Raw genomic sequence first — 12,443 nt, 5'->3', positions numbered from 1 at the left:
AATTCAGAAGAATGCCAAAGTCAGGTGTGAAGTAATATGCAGGACCAGCCAATTCCCTATAATGTAAACTGCAACAGAAATAACTTTAAATGTATAACTTTAAATCATACCAATAATTTGCACTCATGTCTTGATTTATTAAAGTAAACCACAGTTTTGGAAATACATAACGCCATCTAACCAAATATCAAAGAATGTTAGCCATATGCAGTTATCTTAGCCAGCCAGCTAACTTTAGCTATATGCAGTTATCTCAGCCAGCCAGCTAACATTAGCGATATGCAGTTATTTTAGCCATCCAGCTAACATTAGCTATATGCAGTTATCTTAGCCAACCAGCTAACGTTAGCTATTTAGCCAACTAGCTATTAGCCTAATCCGCGTAGCCAAACATGGTCAGCGAGACCAACTAACGTTACCAGAGAAAAAGTTACAAAACTCCCGTAGTCTAATTCACAGAAAATATGCTTAAAAGTAGTGATGCGAATTGGCAGCCAATTGTGTAAAAAAAAAATATATATATATATAGGTTCATTACTCAATGCTTTGAGCAACATTTAGAACTTAGAACAGCCACATTTTTATAAATGAAGTCACACACACCGTAGTGCCTGCGCAGTGTAGCCATTATGTCATCTATTAAACCACTGGCCGTGTTCGAGAGCATCAAATCCATGCTGCGTTGTGGGTAAACGTTATTTATGATGCAAGGTGATTTGTAAATGAGTCAGTCAGCAGCTACCTGCAATGTCGAACCAGCCCAATACCAAACCAATCAGGTGTTCGACGAAATGTTTCATAAAACGTCATTGATCACGTGCTGCTGATAAAGGGACACTGCTTTGAATTATACCGCGTAGCGATTTCAATACATGACTCATAGCTCCAGTCTCAAACTTAACCCCGTTCCTGCTGAAGAAGAGAAGGGAGCTCTCGTGAAAGAGGAGGCTGTTACAATACAAAAACAAGTAGAGGGTGAGGCTGTTACCGTGAAAAAAGAGAGACGTTTCAGGGGCAGCAGGGTAGCCTAGTGGTTAGAGAGTTGGACTAGTAACCGAGCTAGTAACCGAGCTGACAAGGTACAAATCTGTCGTTCTGCCCCTGAACAGGCAGTTAACCCACTGTTCCTAGGCCGTCATTGAAAATAAGAATTTGTTCTTAACTGACTTGCCTAGTTAAATAAAGGTAAAATAAAAAAAGAAGAGGAAGACGCGTTCAGAGTTAAAGAGGACGACAACGTTTCATTGAAAGAAGAGGAGGGGGAGATGACTGTCACATCGAAACATGAAGAAGAGGAGGAAACTGGATATCTGGTCCCGGTTTCCCAAACGCATCTTAAGGCATCCAATGGTTCTAACGATGAACGCAGCAATAAGATGGTTTTGAGAAATTCTTCCCTGATTAACAATAGTAAGTACTGTCTTAAACAGAAGCACAAACTCTGCGATTGTTGAACTGATGTGTGGCTTAGTTCAACTGTTGTACCCCATCAGAACCCCAAATAAGCTTTTTTACTCCAATGTTTAGAAACAATGTAAACCAACACTATAGCCTCAACATGGTTAAAACTATAATGTTGATATCATGGATGGTCAGTCCTTGCATCTATAGATCTGTCTATGCATTTAAGACTAGTTACATTTCTCCAGCTCCATCCATCATCTTATTACCGAATCATTGGTGGAATTACAGCTTTGTTATTGGTTGAACTGCAGATTGGTTGGTTGGTTGATTGTTGTGTGGCTTTTTTAAAGGGGCAACCTAGTTTTTAAACGGCAACAAAATGGCTGCCCAGAGTCCTGAGCTGTGTTAGAATACTCATACTAACCGCACTATTTGTGATGTTAATTGAGTATATAGTCTGCTTATTGGTCATAGTATGGATATAGTTAGTATGCCAAAAGTTCCTGAATGTCGTACTAAATTTGCCAAAATACGAAGTATACATGCAGTACTTTAGGGCCCATAATGCAATTCTTCAGAAAATGATTGACTTCAACGTTTTCAGATTTTAAGAAAATGGGGGGGGGGGGGGGATATGCAGCCGAAGTCCGAGAGAGCGGATACAAATTAACTGCTTTAAATAATTTTGACAAATGTTGAGCAATGCAATAAAGTAATGACTTTTCAAATAAGTTACCTTACACGTTATGTTAGCTACGCTGTCCTTACAAAACGCATAGCATATCTTTACAGCAGTATGTACCATTATGTTAACTAGCTACCTAACGTTAGTTGGTTACTTATACATCAAACTTGCCAGTATAGTAACTATATTCTAACTAACTACCCAACGTTTATTGACTTGATTATTTACGTCATTCTTAGCCAAGGGATCCGATGCGTTCTCAATGGACATTGTTAATTCAGGTGCGTTCGTAAATTCGCTCTGGCTCTCTACTCTAATTGCAGAGCACTCTCATCTGAGTACCAGAGCGCAGAATAACTGATGAATTTACTAATTACGCTCAACACCCGTTGAATATGGCCGGTGTCAGTAAACATTTCTGCAAAAAAGCTCAAATTAAATTGTTGCCAGCAGCACAGTTAGTCACCAATGCTCTGGATAACATGAAAACAGCCTAACCAGCTCTGCTCGTGCAAGTAAAATGGTAAGAGTGAGGTTCTCTCTGATTTGTGTCTAGCAAGTTAGCCAGTTAGCTTGGGTGTTTTACTCTCATTGTGAGGTCAGAATGCTTGGATCGACCCTAATCCTCAGCCATATAGTATTCGTTTACAAACAGTGGCGTTATATGAGCTTATGTTTTGGTTTCTGGTGGGGTAATATGGCTGAAACATTTGAAGAATATAACTTATAAATGCCTCAAGAATCAGTGGTTATATAGTAAATGGGTCTTTCTATAACTGCCAGTGTAGATTTCCTGTTGGGGTCAAATTGTTAGAGCTGTTAATAAGTCATTGTAAAATATTCTGGCAATTCTTTTCATGCCATTACATTAAAGGCGAAAGATTGTATTTTCTTAGCAAGGTGTTGCTCAAATAATGTTAGCTGCTAGTCAGCTGGCTAGCTAGCTTGCTAAATGTATTAAGAGTCATCGCAAAAGTAGCTAGCTAATGCTGCCTGTTGCTGGTGTAGGCCTAGATAAGCGTGTTTGTGCAGCTGTATCTTATCAGAGAGGATTAAGCGAAGTATGAAGATGTTGGCTAGCTAGAAGGCTACATGAAGTAAGAAAACCACATGTAATGTAACATCTAATTAGGGTCAACTGGAAACACTGACTGTCACTTTGGTTCCTGCCATGTCTTCTTCTGAGGTTTATTGTCAGACTACACTCATCAGGTGTATTGCTGCCACCTACAGTACGGGGTTGTAAAAAATAACCAAAATTTAAAAAAAATTGGGATTAACAAATCATACTAATTACCTAAAACAAACACGAACCAAATTCACTCCACTACCCTGAATTTCAAACAAAAAGGGTACTATTCAGATCCCTACACAGGTTCACGAACCTGAGATGGGTGGAACGTCTTCATTCAGTCCTCCCTGTAACATTTAGTCTGTCCTGGAGATCCAGAAATCTATCTGCCACCTTCACAATGATGTCTAGCTTCTTAGATGTTTTATTAGTTTATTCTTAATGCAATTTATCACTGCGGCAGTGAGGGCAATGCAAACACAATTTTGTTGTAGAAACTCCTCCAAGCTAATGCGGAAACTGCTAGTTTTGGACGAAGGTTACTAATAATTTATTAATGGAATTTATCAGTTGCTCTATAAACACAACAATGTCCAACTTGTTCACTATTAGCAGACTGTGGGACATGAACTACCTTCTCTCTACTCCAGCTATTTTCACTGCCTCCACATAGGACACCTGCTGGATGGGCCTGATCATCCTAGCTACTGTGACATCCTTCATCTGTACAGGGCACTCCGGGAACAGGATTCCCATCACAATTACAACATGCTTCATCTGACTACGACATATTTATTCCTTCGACAAACACTTGCCACATGTCCAACCTGCAGCGGCTTCTGTACATCTCACTTACCCAGGTTTTACATAAGATGGGAGAACCACTTCACCAAACCACAGTAAAACATTACATCTATCATTCATTGTAATAAACTTCCGTTTACCTGAAATGTGTAACCTAAACCACACAAAGCTTTCTCCTTTTGTGCTGTTGACACACAATCAGGATCATACCGCTCCTGGTCAATCGAACCGATTACACTTACCCAGTTCATCCTTCACCATCTTTGAGACCGTTAACAGGTCACCCACAAAAACATCCTTGCTGATGATTCCCACTCTGACCCTAAACTGCTGTTCATTACCAACTTTAGCCCTTTTCACTCCTGTTCTTCACCATCGTCCACTCAGTCTCACCAACTGTACTCAAGCCAAGAGAATCCCACAATGCTTCCTCCATTGCTCCTCCAGTCATCCCCTGGACTCCCTCGCTCTTTGCTGTGAGAGTTTGTGTTCTCAATGTAGCGTCTATATTGTTGTCATTCCGTCTATATTGTTGTCATTCCAGCACATCTGTTGCTTCACCAACTTGTTATCCCTTTCGTCTGCACTATTTGCTGTCATTTCCCTTCCTGATTTACCTCTCTAGGATGCCTCCACCATGCTCCTACTCTGTTAGTAATTCCTCCCTGGTTTATTAATTGGTAGTCAAACAACAATATATTCAAGGTGCTGCACATTCTATTCCAAATCTAGAATTCGAATTGTCATTATGTTTCCATGATTTCAACAGTTCACCAGTTAACTAAGCCTATAATGTGGACACCGAGGAAATTGAAGCTTTCAACTGCTCCACTACAACCCCTTCGATGAGAATGGGGGCGTCCTCAGTGTTTAGTCCCAGGGTCATTATCTTAGTGATGAGCTTTGAGGGTACTATGGTGTTGAACGCTGAGCTGTAGTTGACGAATAGCATTCTCACATGGGTGTTCCTTTTGTCCAGGTGGGAAAGGGCAGTGTGGAGTGCAATAGAGATTGCATCATCTGTGGATCTGTTGGGGCGGTATGCAAATTAGTGGGTCTAGGGTTTCTGGGATAATGGTGTTGAAGTGAGCTACGACCAGCCTTTCAAAGCACTTCATGGCTACAGACGCGAGTGCTACAGGTTGGTATGTCATTTAGGCAGGTTACCTTAGTCCCTGTGCCCAAGAACACTATGGTGGTCTGCTTGAAACATCTTGGTATTACAGACTTCGACAGGGGATGAAAATGTCAGTGAAGACCCTTGCCAGTTGGTCAGCACATACTTGGAGTACACGTCCGGGTAATCCGTTTGGCCCTGCGGCCTTCTGTATGTTAACCTGTTTATAGGTCTTACTCACATCGGCTGCGGAGAGCGCGATCACAAAGTCATCTGGAACAGCTGATGCTGTCATGCATGTTTCAGTGTTACTTTCCTCGAAGCAAGCATAGAAGTAATGTAGCTCATCTCGTAGGCTTCTGTCACTGGGCAGCTTTTGGCTGGGCTTCCCTTTGTAGTCTGTAATAGTTTGCAAGCCCTGCCACATTTGACGAGGGTTGGAGCCGATGTTCAAGGGGTATATCAATCTCCCCAGGGTAGCAGTAATACCTTTGTCCACAAAGGGTGGCTCATTATTGGGATTCATTGCTGATTCCTACCTGTAGCTCACTATGAAGTGTCTAGTGATACAGGTAAAGGGCCCTGTTGGAGATTGGTGGTTGGTAGTGGAGTCGAGGGAACAAGCAGGGTTGGACACGGCCATGTTATTATCTCACACCGTCTCTGTGGTTCATATGAACCCCATTCCTGGGAATTAGATTTGATTACAAATCGTCCCAGTTTGTTACCACAGAAGGGGTCCGTTTGTCCCATTTCCAGCTAGGTTACGAGGCGCTTTGTCATTTCCAGAGTCAGTTTTATTTTGGTACTGTCCATATGTAGCCTGTTTTTGGTCACAGAATGGCTGAATAAGTGCAACATGTTACCTGGAGCAAACTATGCAGAGTATAGCGCATGTCGAATGACTTTAGCTTCCCTCCAGGCCTGAGGTCACACGCTCTCTAGTAGGCTTAAATTAAAGATACGGAAAATAGGAGTGGCAATATCGTCCGCTATTATCCTCAGTCATTTTCCATTTAGATTGTCAGACCCCGGTGCCTTGTCATTGTTGATAGACAACAATCATTTTTCACCTCTTCCACACTGACTTTATGGAATTCTAAATTACAAAGCTTGTCTTTCATAATTTGGTCAGATATACTTGTAAGTGTTGTGTCAGAGTTTGTTGCTGGTATGTCATGCCTACGTTTGCTAGTCTTGCCAATGTAAAAATCATAAAAGTAGTGGGCTTTGATGAATGAGCCATTTGATTCAGTTCATTCTTTCCCAAAATTGTATGCAAGGTTCTCCAAAGCTTTTTACTATCATTCTTTATATCATTAATCTTTGTTTCATTGTGTTTTTCTTCAGTTTAGTCACATGATTTCTCAATTTGCAGGATGTTTGCCAATCCTTTTGCCTCATCCCTCTCGACCATACAATTTTTCAATTCCTCATCAATCCAATGAGATTTTAGTTTCTACAGTCATTTTCTTAATGGGTGCATGCTTGTTAGTAACTGGAATAAGCAATTTCATAAATGTGTGCAGCGTCTGGTTGCTCCTCATCACACACCACAGAGCAGCAAATATTCTTTACATCATCAATATAGGAATCACGTGTTTTATTAAATAATTGAGACACACAAATGACTCGGGAACCAGAGATCAAGATAGACAAACTCTTCCTCCTCCCGCTGCTGCTGGCCTTTGTAAATTTTGACGTTATGCTCCTATAGTTTCTGGTAATAGACTACACCAGCAGTCGGCAACCTTTTAAATTTGGTGCTAAATTATCTGACCACTACTGATCTCATGCCAGTTGTGATTTTCATATTCACATTTTACTGGAACAGTTTCATTTAATTTATAATAGTCTTTTGAATTTCAAAATCATTATCTGTGATTAATCTATGTTCTATATTAATTATTCTGCCCTTGAGTTACGTTCCCATGCAAAACTAGACCGATAGCTAACAACTAAGTCTTCAATAAAACTCCCAAGGCGTGACTTTTCTTGAATGAATATATTGAAAACGTTTATGTTGTGAAACTGCAAAATACAGAAAATATACTTTAGTATTCAATTCACACCGACATACTGTAGCTGTACATTAAACATTTGAAGTTGCATAAATACAAAGCACGCGCTAAGGTACCATGCATCTGGCATGATGCCAAACCATATAGCTAATTGTTAACCATATGGTAATTGGCTCTTTTCATTACCTTAATAATGTTCAAACATCTATGTAGAATAACAAAGCATATTACACTAGAAACAGTAACAAAACTACAGTATTGTATATTTTACAATTTGTTTGCATGACGCATGAGCAAAGTAATACAGCTAACAACATACATCAAAGGCATTGCAATTTTTGAGTAAATGCAACCAACATTGATATGTAAGCAACTCTATCAATAACAATAATATCATCATTAGCTAAATGCTTGAATCGAACTTACAAACAAATATTTTTCCTAGGCTGAAGCGTGACAAGAAATAACTACATTGAAAGACCTGCACCGTAGCGTTGTTTGTAGCTGCTTCTATGCTTGCAGAACAAATTCTGTACTTCCTGTTTGCGTCATCTTTCTAAGTACCAGGAGCACGCCAAACACTATCCGGGGTGTAATTTTCTGCGGACAGAGAAAGGACAGGAGTTCATAATCAGTGTTCAGTTATAAAGTATTGTAGAAGCATTGTAGTTGATTATGTGAAATGGAAGATGCTTTCTGTCGGCGGTGAGCAAACTTTAACAAAAACATAAGACAACAAATATCCTAAGGGGGAAGGTGTTACAGGCTTTGGTTTTTCCATTTATGTTTTGAGGTTGGACTTTAGCACGTGTAGCTCGTTAGCACGTAGGACGCACTGATTGGTGTCACCTCATTAGTCAGTATGTTGTTACGGAGTCTAGTTGATAGGTATTCGACTTGCTGGACTGTTCCCCGGACTCCGTGTAGGGATTTGTACAATGTACAAACAAGGCTATTGAACTTGACATTGGTGTCTGTCTTTATTCATTTATTCAACATATCATACTGAAACACGGTTTCAGAAGTGGGATCGTTTCAGATGCTTTGGGTCGATGCAGACCCTCAGCTTCGCTGTTTTTTTCACTATGACCATATTGCTGATCCAGTCAGTTGGTTCAGTCACAGATGTCATGTTGCCATTGGCCTCATACTTGTCCAGCTGGGCCTTCACAGCCACTTTCATTGCAATGGGCACATTGCAAGGAGCACACTGGACTGGAGTGATGCTCTCATCCACTTCAAAGTGTACCTCCCCAGGCACAGATTCAACGGGCACGTTGAATACATCGTCATATCTGCTGAGTAGTTGTTTTTTGGACAGGGGTCCATGCTGGACATGATCCACAATGTGCAGGTCATTTGGTACCGTGAACTGCATCAGTCGCAGGCGTTCGCATGTAGAGCCTGAGAGGAGAGGATGTTGACTGGTTTTCACAATCTCAAACTTCAGCTTGTGTTTGCGTCCCCGAATAACACATTCGGTCTCAAAAGGTGCACATAGAGCTCATTAGCTCTCCTGAGTACAGCTTTTAGTCTAGTATCGCTGGGCAATAGATGTGTCAGGTGCCAGATTGATTTTGTCTTTGTAGCTCATTACATTGCATGTAGCACCGGAATCCAGTTGACATTGTTGCTTGTTGTGTAATCATAGTGTCACAAACCATTTCTTCCTTCTTGAGTGTACAGTCCCAATGGATTCATGCATGTAAATGTCACTTTCATTGCTCAGCTCTGAACATTGAGTGACATCAACACAGTGAATCTTGCCCTCACTTACCCTTCTTTTGCTTTTCTAGTTCCACAAGCTCTGTATGGTTTTCCGTAGGCAGGGCAGTGCTCTTTGCCGTGTGTGTGTGTGTATTCCCACAGTATTTACATGCTACGGGGCTCTCTGTGTTCACTGTTCGTGGTGAATTACTGTCTCGATTGGTTTTGTCTGAATGTCTGCCTAGCAACAGAGTGAACAGTATCAACGTCGGAGCGTGGGGTTTCGATTTCCATTGCTCTCATTCTCATGTCAGTGACTTCAGCAGTGCGGCACATTTCGATGGCAGTTACTAATGTTAAGCCTCTCTCTTTCAGTAGATGCGTATCCTCATTTGCAATTCCCAGTACTATTTTGTCACGAATCAATTCATCTTTCAATCCCCCGTATTCGAAAGTGGGGGATTTCTCTCTCAAACGGGTTACAAAGTTGTGTACTGACCCACCCTCTTCCTGTTTGCAGCTTCTGAAAACGAACCGCTTGTAAATGACGTTTCTGGCGGGTTTGAAGTAATTCTCCTTTGCATCACACTGTTGTCGTGCTGTGAGGGTGAGATTGTGCCGGTAGATATGCCTGCATTCGCTGCCCATTAAACTCCTCAGAGTTGCAACTTGTACCTCGTTGGGTTTTTCATGTAGACCGGTCGCCAGCGCATAGTCCTCGAATAAAGACAGACACCAATGTCAAGTTCAATAGCCTTGTTTGTACATTGTACAAATCCCTACACATGGAGTCCGGGGAACAGTCCGGCTAGTCGAATATCTATCAACGAGACTCCGTAACAGCTAGCTGACTTACAACGTAAATATGGGGTAGCTAGTTGTTTCCACTGAATTATGTTTATATCACAGTAGCTAATAAACCACGAAATTGTCAAAATAACTTGAATGTTCCGACTTTGTTGTCTGGCGAGCTACCGAGGTGGCTGCAGTTGTTGAAGAAGCGTTCCGTCCACTACATTATACGTCACACTAGAAACATCGCCTGAAAGACACGTCGCCACCTGCTTTCTGGAGGGAGGAAACGCAGTTGAGGGAAACTTTTTTTTTTTTTTTTCTTCAATGAATTATATTATAAAGCAGTTTAGGAAAACGTTTTTCCTCCCCATTTAAATATGAATATTATATCAACACGTACAAAGAGCAACAAGTGTTTGATTTTTTTTATGCGTTTGTTTTAAACTCTACATCTGTATTTCTGATTCAGTCAAATAATAAAATAAATAAATAAACTTTACCCACTACCAGGATATTTTAGCCCAAAACCTGGTTACCTCTCTGCTAGGAGGCTGACACTTGGCCATAAGTGGATCTTCCAGCAAGACACATCAACATCCACAAAGAAATGATTAATTGGGCACAAAATCGACATTTCAATGGCCATCTCAGTCGTCAGACTTGAACTCCATAAAAAAACCTGTGGTTTGAATTGAACAGGGCAGTCCATATGTGCAGACAAAATAAATCAAGGAACTGGAGAGATTCTGTTTGGAGGAATGGTCTAAGATCCCACCCAATGTCTTCTCTAATCTCATAAAACATTTTAGTGTCGTTATCCTCCCAAGGGGAGGGTGCTGGAGTATTGAACACATGGGTAGCAATAATTCAGACCCCTACCTTTTGAGTATTACATGTTAAACTAAATCTCTTCCTCTGAGCAATTGAATCAGTATACATATATAATTCCCCCTTTTTTTTACATACAATATAGCTCAGTATTTGAATTTTTTTATTTTATAGAGTTGTTTATCTCATCTTTATCAAGGGTTTCAACAATTTGTCCCCCACTGACCTCTATACTGCTGCTACATGGTGTAACATTACATCAGATGTATATAATCAACAGACTAGGTCTATACTGCTCCTACGTGGTATAACAATACATTATGTAGCTGCATATAATGAAGAGACTAGGTCTATACTGCTCCTACATGGTGTAACAATACATCATGATGTATATAATGAACAGACTAGGTCTATTCTGCTCCTACATGGTGTAACAATACATCATGTAGATGTGTATAATGAACAGACTAGGTCTATTCTGCTCCTACATGGTGTAACAATACATCATGTAGATGTGTATAATGAACAGACTAGGTCTATTCTGCTCCTACATGGTGTAACAATACATCATGTAGATGTATATAATGAACAGACTAGGTCTAAACTGCTCCTACATTTGAACAAGTTCTCATTTACAACTGCGACCTGGCCAAGATAAAGCAAAGCAGTGTGACAAAAACAACAGAGTTGCACATGAACAAACATTTAGTCAATAACACAATAGAAGATCGAGAATATATTTTGATGTTTAGGAATATTGTGAAACACGATAATTCCTCTTAATGTAGATATTATGGGCATTTTATTCAATCAAACGTTTTACCATTGGAACACTTGATGCAATTAAGTCATTATTTTCGGATATAAAGACTACGCTGTATCAACAAAAAACGGATTGCAACTTGCAAAAACATCTGGGAAGAAAATTACAGACGGAGGCGAAACAACTTCCAACTTTGTTCGACGTTTGAAGCTGCACAAAAATGGTAAGTCGTGGCTAATATAGCGGACAGCTATACAACATTTTATTTTGCTAGTATAGCATGTAGGCTTGCGTAACATTAAATCAATGAGCCTCCACACAGTCAGTCAGTGCGGGAACGTGAACATTGCACCCAAGATTGAGCAACAACTGGCCAGGCAGTTGGTAGCCTAAATCCTGCCTGTTGTTACTGCTGTTCGTAAAACCATTGACATACGTTAGCCTACTGTAACCACTCACAGAGAGGGTGTAGGTGTGTGTGTGTTAAGGTTGGGCGATTGTGTACAAGCCAACATTGCCTGATTGCGCCCCATCGCTTGTCTTGACTTGGGACTTGAGTGCTAAGACTTGAGACTTACTTGTGACTTGTAAAACAATGACTTTGTCCCACCTCTGGTATATACTCTATCCTATTCTACTGTATCTTAGCCTATGTATACTCATCTCATGTATATACTGTATTATATCCTATTGTTCTGTATATGTCTATGGCGCTCTGACATCTCATCCATATATTTATATATTCTGTAGCATTTAGTTAGATATTACTGCACTGTTGGAGCTATGAACACAACCATTTAGTTAGATATTACTGTTGGAGCTAGAAACACAAGCATTTAGTTAGATATTACTGCACTGTTGGAGCTAGAAACACAAGCATTTAGCTACACCCGCAATAACATCTGTATGTGACAAATAACATTTGATATGGTCATTTGTGTAAAATGTACTTTTCCCCACTCATCTCTTTACATTGCTGATGCATATTCAGACTGTCAAAGGCCCATCCTGGTAGATCTGAACCTAATGTAGCTTGGAGTGATCAGATGACAGAAGTCACATTTAGATGCCAAGTGTAACTGAGGCCATAGATGCTCCATATCCATTATTTTGAGTGTTTTATATATGACGAAATGTGTTTATTTCTGTGTTGCAGGGGCAGTCAAGAAATGGAACGGCAAGGCCACAGAACATGACATAAGCAGAGGTGTGGGAGACCACCTCAAGCCCTTGGTAGAGCCGGGAGT

The sequence above is a fragment of the Oncorhynchus masou genome, chromosome 4, assembly GCF_036934945.1.
Source record: "Oncorhynchus masou masou isolate Uvic2021 chromosome 4, UVic_Omas_1.1, whole genome shotgun sequence".
Lineage (NCBI taxonomy): Eukaryota > Metazoa > Chordata > Actinopteri > Salmoniformes > Salmonidae > Oncorhynchus > Oncorhynchus masou.
Note: the sequence above shows the minus strand (reverse complement) of the source record.